This window comes from Marmota flaviventris, chromosome 2, assembly GCF_047511675.1.
Source record: "Marmota flaviventris isolate mMarFla1 chromosome 2, mMarFla1.hap1, whole genome shotgun sequence".
In the NCBI taxonomy this organism is placed as follows: Eukaryota; Metazoa; Chordata; class Mammalia; order Rodentia; family Sciuridae; genus Marmota; species Marmota flaviventris.
Genome location: NC_092499.1, coordinates 71615209 through 71632002, shown reverse-complemented (window position 1 = coordinate 71632002; position 16794 = coordinate 71615209). Strand labels below are relative to the sequence as shown.

Here is a 16794-nt window from a genome sequence, read left to right as displayed (position 1 = left end):
TACCCTCAGGTGGGATTTAGACCAGTGGTTTCCACTGACTGCAGATTAGACTTACCTGGGGAGTCTTTAAACTAACAGTGGTTGGGCCCAAACCTAGCTGTGCATAGAGCCTAGGCATCAGCATTTAGAAAAAAACAAAAAATAGAAAACAAAAAACTTCCCTGGGTGATTCTAAGGTGTAATCAGAATTGAAAATCATTGGTTTCAGTTGTACTGTTTCTGGAAAAAAAATTTTATTTGTGTTTTAGAGATGTACTTACTTTAAGAGGTTAATAGCACAGAAATTGACAATCCTGTATCTCTGTGACTGGTGAGAATGTTGCAAACTAATCTTGAATTCTAGAATTTGCATCCAACCTTATCAACAAAATTACTGATATCCCTTTACATCATCTTTGTCTCTGAAGCTAAAGGTGTCATTAATGTCCACACTGCTGAAGGTTGTAGGAGACAAATTCCTTCCAATAGCAGCTTTCTGTAAGCATTCTACAGTGAGATCTCTTCCTATGGGTAGAAGCAGGTAGAGCATTTTCCTGGGGTTGGGGTGTGTGTGTATTGCTGGGAGCCATTAGCCAAGTAGGTATGACAGTTTCCTTGCCAGCGTACCCCATGTTGCTGACATGTTGCAGCGACATTGAATGTAGGTGACCTTGCTCAAGGACCAAGGCAGATTAGGGTGTTCCCGGTGGTTTTAAGATAATCGTGTTTAGGGCGTTCCCAGTTTAGGTTCCAGGTTTAAGGTTTAAGATTATTCCTGCTGGGAATAGGGCGTATCCTGCTGCCTGAGTTCCCCTTGAGTTCTCACGGGATTCAGACAGTATATTTTGGAGATAGAAGCCCAGTGGAGGTGGATTTGGGCAGAGAACATGGATTTGGGCAGAGAACGTGGATTTGGGCAGAGAACATGGATTTCCCCAGAACGTGATTGTAGACGGCTGGTGTGAGATCGGGAATAAAGAGTTGCTGTTTGAATCTACAAGCTGTGTGGTGGCTCGTGATTGTGTGCCCAGCCAGACTGGGGCATTTGTGCCCAGCCAGACTGCGGCAGTGTATGATGGAAATGGGTTCTGGACCCATAGAGAAAGTCCAAAGTTGACTTTCACTTCAGCCTTTGACCTTGCTAGACTACAACATCTTTCTTAAAGTGTACTAATGCATGAATAAAGAAATTTGTCTACATCTTTGCAGCTTGTGTGTTAGTGTTGGGCTGATTGAGAAGATAAAGTGACAAGGAGACAGTTTTCTTGTTGCCTCTTCTCCTGGGCAAAAGGTGGGAAGCCCACCAGAAGGATCCCAGCTCTGCAGAGGGCCTGATGATAACAGGCCCTCATAGGGAAGCCAGAAGCAGGAATGGCAGACAGTCCCCAGTCTGTAAGTTCCCTGGAAAGAGGATTTTCATAAGAAGAAGCAAACTTTCTGGCAATATGTGATAGTTAATGTTTAAACAATGGCTGAAAAAAAGATCCATAAACTTTAGCATTAGCCAACTTTCATTGTGTAATTACCCCCACCATTGCCAACCTGAACAGTGAGTCACACAAAGGGGAGTTGAGAGGAAGGGTGCCAAAACAACACCCACAGGTGGTAGGAGCAGGCTGGAGCTTACCACTGCCCTGGGTTAGGGCCCCTTGCAGAGGGAAGGAGCCGTCCAGCAAATTCTTGGGGGTATAAGTGTATTTTATACATGTCTCTGCTCTCTGGGTGTTCCCCCTCCTCTTTTAACACAAACAACCAGCACACAGCTGTGATTCTTTCAAGTATGACCTCATGAACTCAGAGCTTAAAGCAAGTCATTTATCAGAACCAAAACCTATTACTTGGACCCAAATAGGCAGAAAAGTATGAGGGCTATATCTTTTTATGAAACATCAAACGTTTTCAAGTGTTCTTCACATGTTATCTTAGAACTAATCCTGTACAGTTTGAGGTGGTCAATAACAGATACTATTTATTGAGAGCCTACTAGGTACCTGACATGTATTCACACATTTGATCTTTACTGTAACTCTATGATGGAGGTACTATGATTAGAATTGTAACTTTTGACCAGGTAACCACAGAGAATATTTTTTAATGAAACTACACATTATTCTAGACTGTTCACAAGGCAGTTGAGATGTTCAAAATAGTAAACATTTACTGGGTGTTTACTGTGTACCTGATGTTTCCCATGAACTCTCCATTGGGTTTTTATAAGATTCCTAATCTGACTCATGAGTAGGCTGTCACAGGAGGTCCAAGGAGTTACCAAAAAGGGAGACCTAGACTCAGGTAGGGGTATCTTGCCATATATGACAGAAAGGAACTAAGTATGCTCCAGTTACAGACACAGAGTTATTTATAGGAAAGCAGATAAACATTCAAGGGAGAGTATGGGCTATCTCAGGGAAAAGATATTTTGGTGGGTAAAATATGCAATTTTTGAGTCAGATTAGGAAAATTATAAAAATCCAATGGAGAGTTCATGGGAAACATCAGGTACACAATAAGCACTCAGTAAATGTTTACTGTTTTGAGCATCTGAAACTGCCTTGTGAACAGTCTAGAATAATGCGTAGTTTCATTCAAAAATATTCTCTGTGGTTATCTGGTCAAAAATTACAATTCTAATCATATTGGGGGGGGGGGGTGGTAAATATGCATTCATGGGAGAATGTGGCTCATCTCCAGAGGGAAATATAGCAGTCCCTTGGTACGGGGTGTTAATATTTTAGGACAGTTGCTAGGGGATGAACTAGACATGAAGCCAGGGCAAATTTACACCATTTGTGCCAGTTTTTCTGGTTTTTGTGCATTGCCTTTAAGTTACTTTTGCAGGAAAGGGCAGAGGTCAAGGGCACAGGCCAGATACATGGGCCAAGTTATTCAGGAATGCTTATTTTGTATTTCAATGATTCATGGATTTTTCCTGTATTCCAAAGGCTCCTGGGCACTTCTCTTTTGAAACTCCATCTATCTTTTCTTTTCTGTACCCGTAATTTCTCGTCTCCAGGTGTTCCATGATGCTTATTTCACAATTAAGAAAGTAGAGGACAGAAAGTGGCTTCAGGAAGGTCAGGTGACTTGATAGCAGCGACAAGGGCCAAACTCAGCTTGTTACTGGAGCTCCTTTACCCACAGGACTCCCATACCTTCTGGAGCAGGAATGTCACTAGGTAAGTCCCTGACTTTTAGTGAGGACGTCTGGCCTTGCTTAAAAGTAATGCACTTCTGTTCAAATGTTCCTCCACAACCCCCTTCCCAACACACCCACTTCCTTCAGGCTATAAACATGGACTTTTCACTTTCCCCCCGGGGCTGTTTGCTTTACGTGACTGAGGCCAGCGATTTAGAGGTGAAATCTCCAGATGCCAACAGATCTGGAGATGAAGTGGGAATCAAATGCAGTTGTCCTAAAGGCTCATCAACTTCAGTGCTATCCCCTTAAAAACTGCTGCTAAACCGCACAGGTTTCATTTGAAATTCGGGGGTTAAAGTCTATCAGATTTCAGGAGGATTCTGTTGATTGCCACCTTTAGACGCTTTGGTAGTAAAACAGTCTCAAAGTTTCTACCTCATTGGACTGACATAATTTACACCTTTCATTCTGGGGTTGTCTTAACTAGCCACACAGTGGTGTTCTTATATAGACAAAGCGACTGGAGTTTTGAAACAGGAAGGGCTAGAAACTCCTTTTTGAAAGTAAAATAAAGCTTACCCAGTGGGGTATTTCCTTGACTCTCCAAACTCTGACATGTGTTAGGTAGTCAGGAAAGAATAATAAAATTCCCCAGGAAAAGCTTTTCGCAAATGGCAGTGGTTAAAAAGTGGTTTTCTAGGTAGCCATGGGCCTGATTCCCATCTCACTCTCCTCACCTCCCGCAGGGCTGGTCTCAGCTGCTCCTGAAGAGGCAGATCTTCTTAGTCCTGCAGGAGGTCTGAGGCTTCCAGAACAGCCCAAGGGTAGCTTGGAGACTGCCCAGCCCACAACTGAGGCTCCATCTGTGAGTGTGAGTCTAGGTCACACAAGAGTTATACTAGTTTTCCAGGCTGCTCTTTGGTTTCCCAGGAAAGGGCCCAGCTTGGATGAAGTCCTGGCAATTCAGCCAGTGCTACATGATCATGGGGAAAGGGAGAAAGTGCTTGTGCAATGGGAAGGACTATAAAAACCACAGGGAGATTCAGGGTTCCAGTGGGCAGTCTTAAGTAAGCAAGGACAAGATTCATGGAGTTGAAGAGGTAAGAGCGCATTGCTGGAGGACACAGGGAATTTCTGGAGAGTCCTTCACAAAGTAGCTGCACAATACAGTTGTCAAGAACTTTAATTCAGCCTTAAGGTCTCAGGGAAAGAAGAGGAGTTTGGGAGGTTCTGGTATGGGGGGCCAGTGAGGAAAGACAAGTTTAATTTATGGGTTCACACCTATAGCCTATAGTAGCCAGCCAATGGCTGAGGGAGAAACATGTAGAAATTAAAAGATCCAGGTATGTTACATGTTGAAGCAATTTTATTTATATATTACCTTATACCACAGTCTGTTCTGCTATCATACAATGCATGCATTTATAAGACTCACTGTGCTACCCAAAATTGTACAATAAAACAGGGCCAGCCATGTGCGGAAACAGGGCCAGCCATGTGCGGTGGTGCACACCTTTAATCCCAGGAAGACTGAGGCAGGAGGATCTCAATTCAGGCCAGTCTGGGCAAATTAGTGAGATCCTGTTTCAAAAATAAAAATATAATGAAAAAGACTGGGGTGTTGCTCAGTGGTAGAATGCCTCTGGGTTCAATTCCCAGTTCCACAAAATAAAACAAACAAAATGAAACATAACTAATCACAGGGGGATGAGAGAAAAATAGGGCCAGGATATAGTACCTGAAAACTGTCAGTGGCATTAAAAAAGATAGAAGTCTAATAAAAATGGTAGCACAATTCTATGCATGTTAAATAATTTAGAAGTATAAAAATGCTACAATAAATATAGCTTTTTATCTTGCAAAAGACTTGAAATTTGCCGGGTGTGATGGTACACACCTGTAATCCCAGTGGCTCAGGAGACTGAGGCAGGAGGATCGAAAGTTCAAAGCCAGCCTCAGCAAAAATGAGGTGCTAAACAACTCAGTGAGACCCTGTCTCTAAATAAAATACAAAATAGGGCTGGGGATGTTGCTCAGTGGCTGAGTGCCCCAAAGTTCAATCAATCCCTGGTAACAAAACAAAACAAAAACAAAAAAAGACCTGAAATTTGTGTGCAGAACCAGCTGTTGGCAGGATTGCAACTTATGAGTTACTATGAAGAGGTAGGAGGAAGGTTATCAAATTTGTCAATCTTTTTCAGTCCTATAATTCTGAAATTTGCTTTTATGTCTTTGAAATGTGGGTCTTTGGATGCATACATTATAACAGGTACCTGTTTCACCAAAGTTGAAAATTTGATCCAGTGTACACTCTTCTTTAACTTCTGCATCCCTGCTGGAAATTTTTTCTCAGCTTTCTTATTTGCACTTGGAGCTTAACCCAACAGCTAAAGTCATCAGAAACTGTAGGGATGTTGTGATGTTTGGAACCACCAAACCAGCCACTTGCAGTACAAAAGGTGACACATCTGTGGAATTTGGCATTTCCATCAAGGTCTTTGTGTACAGACAGCACCTCTTTGTGAGAGATGTTCTCCTTCTATTCTTTACTATTTGGTTTTTAATCATAGAAGTATTGATCTTTCTATCTCTTCTGTTTCTTCTTGGTTCTTATTCAGGCCTATTCATATTGACTTCTCAGCACTTGAGGTTATTCCATCTGTAGACATTTCTTTTATTCCCAGGGTGCCAGGATTTGAATATGTCCTCTAAAATTTTTGTGCTAGAAACTGAGTCCTTTATGTAATAGTGTTGGGAGGTGGAGCCTAATGGGTAGTGTTTAGATAAATAGGAACATATGTTTGTGTTCAGAGAGGTTAACAACTAGCAAAATACAATCTTGTAGGACAACTCACTTGGTAAGGATAATTAGAATAACACTTCTCTAAGGTAACGACGGGGCAGATTGTGAAGTGTGTGCAGATGTGCATTTTGTGGATCTGACAAGGCTCTGTTCAGCCTAGTGCAGTTTTCTATGTTAACCTAGTTTTCTCACAGATGAAATTGCCTGTGAGAAACTTGCATTATGCTCAAATTGCTCTCTAATGTTTTAATCTTTTTGGAAAAAATACACATTTTTGAAACAAGTGTTAAATTTTTGGTATGTCGTGCCTCATATGGTAGGTAGTACATCTGTTCAGGTATTTTCTCAATTGACCATGATAATAATTCTAGGAGGTAAATGGGAAAGTTGATATTTTCATTCTACAGATGAGAGAAACTGAGGCTGAGTAGTATCCCACCACTTGGGCATGATTCTGGAACTACTTCTGTGTTTAAGTAGTTGGTCCTAGCAGTCCATAAAGCCTATTCTAACATCTCCTGGAAGTTTGTGAGCCTGAAATTTTTCTTTCTTTGCTAAGTAGTTCACAGGGTTTTTTTTTTGTTGTTGTTGTTTGTTTGTTTGTTTTTTAGTATTGCAGGGTTGCAAGAAATGGAGCCTCCCTAGGCAAAGTGCAAATTCTCCTTCATTCTGACAAAACCATGTTTTAATTTAAATTTATTTTTAATTGATACATAAAAACACAAAAAGTAATACATCTGAATGGGTACCATTTAATGTTTCCATACATGCATAGCCATGTTTTGACTTACAAATCAAGCATCTTCAGGCAGGCACAAGATAAGAAAACTTCCTCTATCCCCTGAGTGCTAGATGAGAAAGTCCCCGTCAGGAGGTCAGTGGCTCTTCACTGTCCCTGTTACTATCCTTATAGGAGGGCAAATGCCCTGGATATGGCTGAGCCTCCTCTTCCCTCTGGTCCTGTGCGTTCTGACAGCACTTGATCAAATCCCAGCTGGGTGACAGAAAGGGACTCTGGCCATTTCCAATACTGAGCTCAGTGATGATGGCTACTATTCTGTGAGCATCTCTCCATACCCTGGGCTTCTTTGCAAGTTCGATCATTCCCTCCACCAGGATCTGTTAATGCCCATCTGAGCTGGGATTATTCCTTTTTCGTGGGTCATTCATTGGCTTCTTATAGTTTGAACCTCGGAACAGACTGGCTCTAGCACATGTGCCTCGCCCTGTGTGCCCTGCTCCTCTCATTCAAGGTTGCTGGAAGCTCAGTCTGCCCCAACATTTTCCTATTTACTGGAGACCTCAAAAACTTGTCAGTGACCTTCCCATGACCTGGATAAAAATCTCTCAACCTGTCCCTGCCTGTCATGTGTAAGTACAGACTTAATTCCCTTCCATTTTGATGGCATGTGTGTGTCACCTTTGTATACGCTTGGATGAGCTTTAAGTTTCCTTCCTCCCGTCCTTCCTCTCTGCCTCCCTCCCTCCCTCCCTTCCTATTTTCAAATACCTGCACTGCGACCTGTTCTATAAATGAAAAAGGGAAAGAGAAAGAACAAAGAAAGCAGAGTAGTCTAAATACCAAAGGGTGTTTTTTTGTTTGTTTGTTTGTTTAGTTTTGTTTTTGTTTTTTCATTCATGAATGAAACCTTTAACCGGAGCAGCCCTGGCTCCGTTCTAACCTGCATCTTTCATGTCCTGTTTCCAGCTGGAGTGGAAAGTCTGAGGTGCCCTGGCCCTGAGTCCATGGCGAAACCGGCTGTGGCTTATGTCTCCAGGTCTGCAATCGACAGTGGTAGCCACAGCTGCTGGGGAGGAGGTTTCAGCAGGGCATTTCCTGCTGGGTTCCTGAAGTCCATCACACTAGAGATGGCAATGCACTGGGAAGGAGGCAAAAGAAGCCTTCACCTAGGGTGACCACGGGCAGTAACAACAAAGAAGGAAAAGGAGAAATTCCTGCTGCCCATGGGCAAGGGGCTGGGTGGGGGCAGGTGGGGGCGGGGTGTCTCTGGGTATTGGTTTTGAAACTTTCTGCCTTGACTAAAGCCCAGGTTCTCAGTACAGGGGATGTGACTCATGGTCCAGAAATTCCCCAAGGCCTTGGATGACATTTATGTTGATTAGCTCTGAGTCACATTTCTGGAAGGATTTCTCTCTCTCTCTTTTTTTTTTTTTCACCAGAGGCAAACTAAGGGAAAATGATGGCATGGATAGTGGTTTGGAAACAGCAGAGGAAATGGGTCACTTGTGTTATTAGTAGGGGAGTTGAAGACATGCAAGAACAGAAAGAAAAACAAGGCAAGAAATAAAGGACATTAAGGAGGTAGGAATCATCTCTGAATGGAGCTGGGAAATTCATGACTGGTGACTTTGGTGGTGAGGGGATGGGGACTGCCCAGATGATCCCTGCCCCTTTAACTCTCACAGTGATTACAGAAATCTAGAGTGTAAGAGTTGGAGCCTTCACTCATGCATTTATTTCACAAATATTTGTTGAGCATCTTCAAAGTTCCAGCTCTGTTCTAGTTCCCAGAGATGCCATGGGGAGTGACATTAAGTCCTGCCCTGCTGGGGTTTAAATCGACAAGAGAAAAACAACAAAGGAACAATGAACCAGATGGCATCTTGGAATCTAACCCTTTTGACTTATTACCAGAAATACATTCAGAATGCTCAGGCCTAGGACTCTGCAAACTTGAACCCTTAGATGCACATGAAGGGGAGAGCACAGGAGTGGGACCCAACCACTGGTCATGGGGTCCTGACTCTTGCAGCTGCTCAGCTCTACTCTGTGATTCTTCTTTCCTGAAATAACATGCAGGGGTGTGAAGCTGACTGGAAAAGGAGGAGGGAGAGGGGACCCCTTGGTGTTCCTGATCCCCCATTATTGAGTGTTTTAAGCCTCGGGTTTAGAGTCCCTTAATGTAAATGTAGAAGATCTCAGTTAAATCATAGACTCCAAGAATGAGTCTGGGAACAGGAAAAGAAATGTCCTGAGTCCAGTAGGATTTCAAACCACCAATAGAAAAGCAAAACAAATAAAAAACACTTTTCACTAGATTAGCTCTGCTTGTGCTTGACTTGGACTAATGAATTGCAGGATATTTCTTACAAAAAGCAACACTTGCAGCCAAAAAAGCAGTCATTTGGGAAGCAAAGGAAGGCAATTTTGAGGAACAGAAAAAGTCAAGAAGCTCCTCAAGAGCCAGGGTTCTGAATTCTATGCTGGGCTTGTCACTAACTAGCCCTGGAGAGGCAGTCCCACAAGCCAGGTGATGGAGACCAGATCTTTGGGACATCTGGGAAAGAGCATTATCCAAGAATGGAACTGGCATGGCTAGGAAGTAGGTGGGTACTTGAGAAGACCCAAGGTGACCTGGACCAAGACCACGAGCTGCTAGGGCAGCCAGGATCCCAGACTCACCCAGCAACTTGAAGAAGCCAGAATGAGGCACTGAGCTGACTCCTGCAACTAGAGTGCCCAGATGGAGGGAGGCTGGACTGGGAGTGTGGCTGCCTGGCTAGCCCCCTGCTGAGAATAAGGGCAGTTTTGCCTCCTTGCTGCCCTGTGTTCTCTAAACCCAAGCCAGCACTCACTGACTTCCGCACGCGCACACACAGACACAGACACCCAGGCCATCTGGCTGCTCTCTTGACCCTACCTTCTGGCCAAACCTTCAGAGCCTATTCTCCCAGCTGACCTTACGGTAAGGGCTGCATACCAGTCCATCAGGGCCAGGCAGCCCTGAGGCAAGGTCTTTATTAAAGACAGTAACAAAACAATATGAAAGAGAAAGAGCAAAGAAGAGGAAGACAAAGAAGAAGAAGAAGGGGGAGAGGGAGGGAGAGAAAGGGAAACATGCATGAAGAATGGCAATGTGAAGCCTTCTGCTAAAGGCTGAGCAAGGCTGGGGCTAGAGGAGAAGGAGTGTGTGAGAGGGAGCCATGCCAACCAGAGGGAGTCCCACTGTCACCAGCTCTTCCTGGTAAGCTCCAGAGATGAGGAAGGTGCAGCTCCACCAGCCCTCCCCAGCACCCCCTTCTTCCTCACTGCATCTACCTGGCTGGCTTCTCAAGGTTCCCTGTCACTCCCCAGCCCCACCAGTAGTCAGGAGGGGGCTTGGCTCAGATTCCCCCTCCTATTCCTATACATCCCCAAGAAACTTCATCCAGCTGGAGAGGTCTTAGTTATCCTCTCTAAGGCTCTACCACGGGCCCTAGCCACTTCCCCCATGGTTCCCCAATACCCACCAAAGTCAATCAGAGCTTTGATGGCTGCAGAGAAGTATGTGTGTATGATCAGTGTAAGTGTGTGCATATTATAAGGGGAACAGGGATATTGTACCTATAGCTCTGACAAAAGGGATTTAGATTTCGTAGATTAGGACTAAGAAAGAAATCTTTCTTACCTGGGTGGCCACCCACAGAGATGAATTAAGGCAGACTCAGCAGAATCTATGATTGAGTGAATATCTATAATTTAACCCTCCATATGCTGTGTGATGTGGCCTATTATTTCTTACCTAGACATAAATAATTACTGTTGTTACAATTATTTTTGAAACAGGGTATGCAGCATGATGGTCCCAGCCAGTGGGGAGCTATAAGACAGATGTTCAAGATGAGCCTCTGGGGCTGATCATGTCTCTGGTTATAGAGAAGGAGAGATTCTATATGTTGCCTGGCAGCCACTGATTGGTCAGAGACAAAGAGGAATGCTTACGATGGAGATGCCCTGGCAGTTATGATTTTGCTGAAGTCCATTATTAACATGAAGTACATTTCTTTATCATTTTCCAATGAGTTACTTTATTACAGACAATATGCTAAGGTAATAGAAAAACAAAGAAGAGATTAAAATTTCATTCTGAAGTCAAATCAATGGAAACTATGCATGATATACATCAATATAAAATTCTGACCATGAGGGACTGTTTGTGGCTCAGCAGTAGCAAGTGCGAGGCCCTGGGTTCGATCCTCAGCACCACATAAAAATAAATAAATAAAATAAAGGTATTGTGTTCAACTACAACTAAAAAATAAATACTAAAAAAATTTTTAAAAACATTCCAATCATGATCATTGAGAATCCCACACATGCCCACGGACATGGGCTGGTAGATGATGCTGAGTAACCAACATGGCTCAAGCCCAACCACTCTACTAGAACTGTGACTTTCCAAGAAGCTATGGCTTAGAAACCATGAAGGAAGAGACCCAAAACTCAGCCAATACTCACTTATTCATCCAATACTCACATGGCTCATTCTTCCCCTCCCTTTTGCCAGTCTATTGAAACATGTCCAAGGGGCTCCGTGGGAGGCAGGTCTGCTACCTTGTGAGGCAGGCCCTTGATCTTCATGGCAGTGAATGAGTCAAGTCTATGCATTTGCTGCTGAACAAATGGAGCTTCATCTGGGGTTGTTTGAACTTGTGTATGCGTTTGCATTTCAATGATTTCTTCCTTCCCTAAGCAACCTGCTAAATGCAACATTTACAACCAATCTTGCAGGCATTATTTGTGCCTGACTGGGGCCCTATTATATCAAATGAAGGCTGCCAGCTTCCCCTGCAAGAAAAAGCAAGAAGCACTGGGGAAAATGGAAATTGGACAATAGTCTTGTATACTCTCTGTTCTGTCATGGATGGCCTTCAGCAGGAAACCAATCAACAGAATCAAAAGAACATGATTTCCTGTTAGCATAGAGTGATGCTACATGAACCAGACATTCTTGTTTCATGCCCCGTGCCAGTCATTGTCAACCTGAGCATAAGTAATAACATATGACTAGGGTTGTGATTTTAGTGGAATATTCTTTTGCTTCTGGCATAATACCACACACCTTCATATGCTTCATTGCCCTTTCCTAAACCTAGGGAGCTTTCTTTTCTTTTTAGACCTCTTTTCCCCCAAAGAACTATAGCTGGTTGTTTTGCTGCATACCACCTCTTAAACCCAAGCCAGCCAACTCCCAATTGTCCTCAGCCTTTTCTTAAGCAGAACTTTATATAAATATATTATTATTATTATTATTATTATTGCATCACATAGGGTTAAAATAAACCCGCTGTGTATTGGCCCTTCAACAATCCTGCTTTTCCTCTAAAAATGGCTAGCTCCCTAAGACTGGCTTTGAGAGAGAAAAATTCTCACATCATATTTTTCTTACTTTCTAGGCTGATCTTGAAGGTGATGATAGGTCATAAGCCGCAGCCTCTGCAAGGATGTTACAACCCCTGGAGCAGTCGGAAAGTACATATGTGTTTGGAATGCAACAAAAGGGGAAAGTTACTAGTGTGTTTTGGACGGGACCCTGCATTTTTAACCCTTTATCCAAACCTAGGGGAAACACAACCCAGCTACTCAAAACCCAGTTTTCTCCTAAAATGACATAGTTAAGTAGTCATCGGAATCATTTTTTCTTCAGACAGTTTGGCTTAGTGTCTAAGAGCATTGATAACAGACAGCTGGTTCAAGTCCTAACTCCTTCCCTTGCTAAATATGTGACTCTGAGGAAGTTGAAAAGCTCTCCCATCTCATGTTCTTCCTCTGTAAAACAACAAACATCTCACAAGGTTGTCACCAAGAATGTACCTGAACTACTGGGCTTTTCCTCCCTGATCTATTATGGAGGGCATTAGCAAGAAGTGTACCAGGTAAGCGCCCAATAAGTGGCATAATTGTTATCACAAAAATGTTTTAGAAAGTACTGGGTTCCAGCTCTACATGGTTTTAGGAGTGTTGACAGAGAGTATAGGGTTCAGAATCATGGAAGAGTTAGGACTACAGGCAGAGTAGCTTTTCCATGTTGTTTGCATGCATTATCTCATTCTGAGAGAGAAAATTTGGGTAGTCACTCCCATTTCATAGAGGAGGCTCTTGCACATTGCTACAATTGGCAAAGCCACGAGTAGGTTCCAGGGCTCCAGAGTCCTTGCTAGAGCTTCATCTGTACATTATGGCACCTCTGTTAAGTCTGGTCCAAGTGTTTCTCCATACATGGTGAACTTAAGCTAGCTCGATGCATAAAAAGACTGTATTCTACTCTTGTAAAAAATACAGAATCTTTGCCAATTACAAGTGAGCTGTAATCAATCAGGCTATATGTCTGCCTCATGTCCGTTTCCTGTGTGTTTCTTGGTCCATATGGTGGGGCACAGAGCATTCTGAAAAATTTTTTGGTCCAGACCACTGTTCAATTCTAAAATCACAAATAAAACTAGTAAAGATCTACAAAACTAGGTTTTTCATAATTTTGTCTTTTAACATTTCTCAGAGCTGAATTTATTTGTTCTTGGCCTGTCCTCAGTTCCCCAAGGTCCTCCCCATCCCTGTCTATTCCAAGAAAAATAGAGTTCCCTGCCTTTTCTACACACACCCGACTCCTCAAACTCCTGGTCCTGCACTGCCTCCTGTGGCCTCCTAGGAAAGCAACGGCTCACATATGAACAGAACCTGAACTATTCTGAGATGATTTGACTGGCCAGGATCAAAGTATCAAACTTTTGTCCCTACAAGTCCATCCTTATAATCATTCCCTTTCTCCTGAAATGAAAACTTACAATCTAGAAGGTCTTCTAGATTATCTCCATCATCTTTGGAGCTGAACTAATTTTTACTTGAAAACAGTAACAGGTAACTTTTGGAATGAGGAAGGAGGCTGCCATTGTGGAGGATGGGGTGCTGTGGTTGGGCTGGGTCTTAGGTCAGCTTCCGGGGAAGCCCACTGTGAAATGGAAATTGCATGGAGGAGGTTTATCACAAAAGGCCCTCAAGACCCACACCTGGAAGCAGGGCTTTGCAATGGCAACAGGAATAGCATAGATGTGCAGAGGTATACTGCCTCGAGGAAAGGAGCCAGGCCTCCTTTATGCCTCTGCATGGAGAGACTTGTCACTGCGTACAGACTGCTGCTAGGAAATATGACCTTAGATGAAGTGCTGTCTGTCCAAGGGTAGCAACTAAGGGTCTTCACCCACCATATTCTCAGCAGCTGGGGGAATGAGACATGAGCCCTAAAGGGGAATCTGGGTAGAGGACCACAGTATTCTGTGTAGGGAGGAAGGCAAGTTTGAATTCCTGGGAACCTGAAGCAGTAGGGTAGCTAGGAGATGGATGCCTAGGGCTTTTAAGACTTTGATGAAAAGGCATTTTAGGACCAAAGTCCTGAGTGTAGGAGGATTCTTATCTTCAACCTGCAATTAAATAGCAGGAGACATCTGTGAAGTAGCTGGAAACGGCTGGAATCTTCTTACTGTGCCCACTCCCACTCTCATCAGCACTTGGCCATGCATCTGACCTTGGGTCATGGTATCCAACAAGGTGCTGGACCTGTATTTCTGGAAGTATACTCTGTAAAACTGCAATGTCAAGATTACCCTGGGGAAAGGACTTTAACAGCATAAAATCCTGGGCCCTAGATATAGCAAAACAATCTCCAGGTTGGGAACATGAATCTGTATTATAAATATTCCCTACTTCTATCCTTGATTTTTGTTTGTTTGTTTGTTTGCACTTTAGGTTAAAGCTTAGAAACATCTCTGCCACAACAGTCTCTAGAACAGGCAGGGTCTTCAGGGCCAAGAACAAGTATTTTATTTATTGACAATATTTATCAATTATAATATTTATCAATAGTTGGGCAATATAATATTGTAGACTTTTCAAATTCCTTCTGTTTTTTTCTTTTTTTTAAATTTGGTGGTTTACTGGAGATTTGAACCCAGGGCCTTGTGCATACAAGGCAAACACTCCACCAACTGAGCTATATCCTCAGCCCTCAAACCACTTCTGAAGTAGGCTCATATTGTTGTGGCTGTGGGACTTAGCCATAGCTATTCTACGCTAACACTTCTTTGCAGGTATCAAGTCATCCTCCTCTACTCGCCTCTTGATCCAGCCATAGGCCATGAGCTGGAGCAGTCTTCTGCCTGTAGGACTTCATCTCTCTGGCCATAATAATGAATTGAGGGATGAGCATCTGACTAAAGCTGTTATGTTCCCCCTCTGCCTCTATAATTGATGCATTGAAAGATCCATGGCTCAAGCTCAGCTAATCACAGTACTTCCCTGAGAATATTTTTCCCCCAACTAAAGCTAGTGGAGTCCTGAGGCCATGAGTGGAGTTCTAATGCTTCTAATAGCCATGCTAGTGGCACACAGAAAGTGACTTGGGAGATATTACTATGGATTATATGTTAAATATCCCCCAAAGACCATTTGAGAAAGTCTTAGTCACCAGCCTGCAATGCTATGGGGGAAGGTGGTGGACACTCTAGGAGGTGGGGCATAATTGGAGGAAGTAGGGTCATTGGGAGAATGCCCTTGATGGGGATATTGGGACCAGATTCTCCCCGCCCCTCTCTCTCTGCTTCCTGGCCTCCATGATGTGAATAGATCACGCCCTTTCTACCATGATGTTCTGCCTTGCCATGGGCACAAAAGCAGTAGAGTCAGCTGATCATGAACTGAAACCTCTTAAACTGTGAGCCAAAATAAATCTTTTCTCCTTGTGAGCTGTTTATCTCAGGTGTTTTGTCACAGTGACGGAAAGCTGACCAACTCAGAGATTAAAGCCAATTCAAGCTAAGAGGCGTAGTGAAGACACTGAGAGTGCATCTAGGTAGTGTTCAAGGCCTTAAATAAGGCTTTTATCTGGTTTGGTAATGTGAACCAATGACCTATGTATTAGTAATGGACTTTCAAGTTTTCAGAAGACAGTATTAAGCCTCTGAGGCTAGTGCATTCGGATGTGATAAGTGTAAGTGAAGAATTACTAGCTTCATGGGCTATCTGGGAAAAGAGAGGGAAGCAATGGAGATGGAAGGTAAGTGGTAGAAAGTTCTCCATTTTCCTCCTTTTTCTACACAGTTATAACCAATCACTAATATGTGTGTGTGTGTGTATGTATGTACTCATGCGAGAAGGGGGAGGGTATTTGTATTCTCTGCTCTTGTTGAGCTTACACACACACACACACACACACACATCCCTTTCAATACAGTGTTCCAGGAATTTACCCTCAATAGATGGACATTAGCCTTTGATATAAAACCTTCTTTCTGTCCCATCTAAGGCTCTGGCTGGTGAGGATAGGAGGCTTGGGTCCACTGACCTTGAGTATCTTTCAAAAGAGCTCTCTGTGTTTGGTTTCTATGTGAAGTTAAAGTTCCCAGTACTTTGTCTTCTGTGCCCAAGTCTGTGAGCAGAAAATCTTGTATGACTTCCCCCAAGTCCACCTGACGGAGGAATTCTTTGTTGCCTTATTATCTTGGCTTTTCCCAACTATAAACCCAGCACCAACCAGGCAAATTTCACAAAAGAATCCCTCTCCCTGAGACTCAGTTTCAGGGACTTTGTTTGAGGATGAAATTGAATTCCTTCAAAATAGAAAAGTTGAAGGCTACAGTCTAATTGGTTTTGGAAGAAAGCAAGTAACTATTTTGGGTATACAAAGTTTATCCCAGAGAAATTATGCACCCTTATTTGGAGTGAGGTGGTGGTGGTAGTGGTGATAATGGAGTTGTAGTGATGGAAGTTGTAGTGGTGGAAGTGGTGACGATGATGGTGAAGTGGAGTAGTGGTGATATTGGAGGTGGTAGTGGTGGTGAAGGTGGTAGAGTGGTGATGGTGATGGTGATGATGTGAAAGTGATGGTGGTGATAATGGTGATGGTGGCTGTGGTGATGATGGAGGTGGTGGTGATAATGGTGATGGTGGTGATGATGATGGTGGAGGTGGTGGCAGTGTTGATGGTGCTGATGATGTGGTGTTAATACAGAACACACAGAAGATCTTTCTTACTGCTCTCATCCACACCTGAAGAATTATCATCAATGGGTTATACTGTAAAGTTTTTCAGCAAAATATTCA

The 16794-nt window shown here is 43.2% G+C and overlaps 1 long non-coding RNA gene across 1 annotated transcript; it reads left to right on the top strand.

The window, feature by feature from the left end:
- The first annotated feature begins 7185 nt into the window (after nt 1-7185).
- LOC139704182 (uncharacterized) lies at nt 7186-13045 on the top strand. The gene is made up of 4 exons (XR_011706222.1): nt 7186-7292; nt 7630-7699; nt 8103-8244; nt 12099-13045. It is a non-coding gene; the product is annotated as an uncharacterized lncRNA (long non-coding RNA).
- The last annotated feature ends 3749 nt before the right edge of the window (nt 13046-16794 follow it).